This window comes from Mauremys mutica, chromosome 4, assembly GCF_020497125.1.
Source record: "Mauremys mutica isolate MM-2020 ecotype Southern chromosome 4, ASM2049712v1, whole genome shotgun sequence".
Classification (NCBI taxonomy): domain Eukaryota; kingdom Metazoa; phylum Chordata; order Testudines; family Geoemydidae; genus Mauremys; species Mauremys mutica.
The window spans coordinates 148,957,814-148,961,124 of NC_059075.1; the positions used below are offsets into that span (position 1 = coordinate 148,957,814).

Here is a 3,311-nt window from a genome sequence, read left to right on the forward strand (position 1 = left end):
GCCCCCTTTCTGGATGTTGTTTGCGGTCGAGCAGCTGGAGATGTGGGCTGGAAGGAGCAAACTTCAGCACAGGGGAGTAGCCACAATCTCCACCCTCACCTTTGGACCCTGGGATCCACCCTGACACCATTGGGCCTTCACTGTCCTGACCCTGAAAGGTGCCCTGACCAGAGCAGGCAGAGAGTAGGAACATGACATTGCCACCTCCACTGGCTCTGGCTAAATCAGTGAGTCTCAAACTTTTTTACTGGTGACCCCTTCCCTATTGCAAGCCTCTGAGTGTGACTCGCCTAATAAATTAAACTTTTTAATATATTTAACACCATTATAAATACTGGCGGCAAGCAGGGGTTGGGGTGGAGGTTGACAGCTCACGACTCCTCATGTAATGACCTCCTGACCTCCTGAGGGGTCCCGACCCCCAGTTTGAGAACCCCTGGGCTAAATCCTGACCAACACTTGAGATGTGAGGCTGTGTCACCTTGCACCTCTCTCCACTTCCCTTTCTGCCTTCTGTGTAGTAAGAATCTGGATGAATCATCAAGAAACACTTCACTCCACAAAGCTGAGAGCATGACTGGATAAGAAGCTGAAAGCAACACCTTAAACAGCCTGGTAACAGTATGGCTCTTCCAGTCCTGGCGAGACCAGCTATAAAAAATGGTTCAGCGACTGACATACCATCGTAGGTTGTCCTACAATACAGCCTCTAACAAGACCAGGCTGTCCCGGACACCAGGTAACAGGATTGTTTACCTTTACACCAAGAAAGTTGGCAAAGCACCGAAGTCTGCATGTGGTGTGTGTCCAGGAAGACTTCGTGGTGTTCGTGCTGTGCGCCCTAAAGTCCTTATGAGGTTGTCAAAAACAAAGACGCATGTTAGCAGAGCCTGTGGCGGTTCCATGTGTCCTAAATGTGTTTGTGACAGAATCAAATGAGCTTTCCTTATTGAGGAGCAGAAGATTGTTGTGAAAGTGTTGAAGGCACAAGCACAGAGTCAGAAATCTAAGTGAATCTCTTTGTATTGTCTGCTTAATAAATGAAAATTCAACTTTAAAAACAAAAAAAAACCAGTATGTCTCCTATCAAATGGCTCAGAGCATAATGCTGGGCGTGTCTTTTTCCAGCAGCGAGGCTACAAGTGTGCATCAGCACCAGAGACAGAAACTGCATTTTCCAGCTTTTGACCTTTCTCGCCGAACAAGTTGGTCTTGTTTTGTATGAAAGGGAACAGGATTAGACTCCAGCAGCCACTGCAGATCATTGCAACTGACAGTTTTCTCCCCAAAAGGACAGTTAATACCATCAAATGCTGTGAAGCAGGGGTTTCCCCCCAAGAAAACCCTTCTGTAAGAGAAAGGGGGTAAGGGATAGTATTACAATGAAAGCCTTACTCACCGCTTTACATTTCAAATGCTTCAGCTTCATTCTTATGTGTGTTTAATAAGAGTTTACCTTTGGGGAGGGTTTTTGGCAGAGGCAGTTGCCCTGGCAGCCACCAGCAATGACTTGACAGGAACTGCAGATCACACCCAAGGTTTAACATTAAAACAGTCAATAAAGGGTTTACAACACAGATAACAACAACCCTGCTGGACTTAAAAGGTTTGCCAGTCTAAAACCCTCTTAATGCAGATGCAATTTACAGCGGCAGAATCCTTTTGCTGGTAGAGCTTATGCCAGTTTCCCAAGTGAAATAAGCTATAACAGTTAAAGTTTATGCCACTACAACTGCATCTACAGTAGGGAATTTTCTAGCACAGAAATGTTGCAAAAATCACCTGAAATCAACATTATACAAGCAAAAATTTCTAGTGTAGGCTCCTAATTCACTTAGGGGACATCTGCAGTGCAGTCAGCGAAGTGACCACAGCTCAAGGGGACATAAGTACATAAGAACGGCCAATTTCTCAAACTTAATTGCACCGTGACACTCTTCTGACAACAAAAATTACTACACAACCCCCAGCAGGGGGGATCTAAGCCTGAGCCCGGCTGCCCCCGAAGGCGGGGCCAAAGCCTGAGCCCTGCCACCTCAGGTGGGGAGGCCAAACCCGAAGTCTAAGGGCTTTAGCCCCAGCAGGGGGCCTGTAACCTGAGTCCTGACACCCAGGGCAGAAGTCCTAGGGCTTTGGCCTTGGCCCTGAGCAGTGGGGCTCAGACTTTGACTTCAGCCCTGGGCCCCAGCAAGTCTAACACCAGCCCTGGTGACCCCAGTAAAATGGGGTGGTGATCCACTCTGGGGTCCCAATTCACAGTTTTAGAACTGCTGGGCTAGCAGCAGCCAAATATCTCAGGGACATCACGGGCAGGGGCAGATCTGGTAAAGACCAGAGGCCCAGGCGTGGTCAAATGGACCGGTGCAGCAGAATAAGGTTTTGCACGTCTGACAGCCCTCTGCAGTAAACCCAGTGCTAGTAGCTCCAAACGTGGAGAAGGAGTTCATCCTATAAATGGATACCTCTGAAGTAGGGTGGGGAGCCATACTTTCTCAGCTGGGAGGAGAGGAAGAACACCCCGTCTTGTACCTCAGTAGAAAACACCTACCCAGAGAACAAGGGTACATCACAGAGAAGCAGTGCCTTGTGGTAAAATGGGCCATGGAAACCCCCTGGTATGATCTGCTTGGACAGAGGTTTACCCTGGTTATGGCCCATGCTCCCCTTAAGTGGATGTGCCAGAACAAAGGAAAAAAAATGCAAGAGTAACAAGATAGTTCCTGTTGCTACAACCCTTTCACTGCAAGGTGCTGCCGAGGGCAGGAATCAGGCCTGGCAATGCTGGGAGGGTAAACTGTTTCTCACATAGCCCAACCGCATAGCATTGTGGGGGAGGAGGTGCAGATAGGTGACAAATTCAGAGCTGGCAGCTAGAGCTGGTGAAGGAAGGGCTGTCAGTCCTAGAACGGTGAAGGCCCTTTTCCCTGCGAACTGAAAAGAGATTACCTCAGGCTAATCAGAGACACCTGAGCCCAATTAAGGGGCCCTGGTGACGGTCAACCCGCCTCCCCTCTTCCAATGAGAGAGAGAGAGGGAGGAAGAGGGATGAGAAGTGACTGCAGCAAGGTTTGAGGAAGTAGAGAGAAAAAGCCTCTGCAAAGAGCTGGTCTCTTCTCTTAGTAAACACTGAGTTGACCAGGGAGGGGCTGGAGGCTAGAAGCCAGTGTATGTACTAAGGCCTTGTCTCCACTTTACCATGCTGAAACTGTCTCGCTCAGGGGTGTAAAGGAACTACCTGGGCGTACCCTGAGGCTCACCTTGTAAACATCATAAATATACCAAAGTTAAGAATGAGGAACCTCTGGAGTAGG

At 48.7% G+C, this 3,311-nt stretch overlaps 1 pseudogene; it reads left to right on the forward strand.

Moving 5' to 3' along the window:
• The first annotated feature begins 632 nt into the window (after positions 1-632).
• On the forward strand, positions 633-1,061 carry LOC123368372 (annotated as a pseudogene).
• The last annotated feature ends 2,250 nt before the right edge of the window (positions 1,062-3,311 follow it).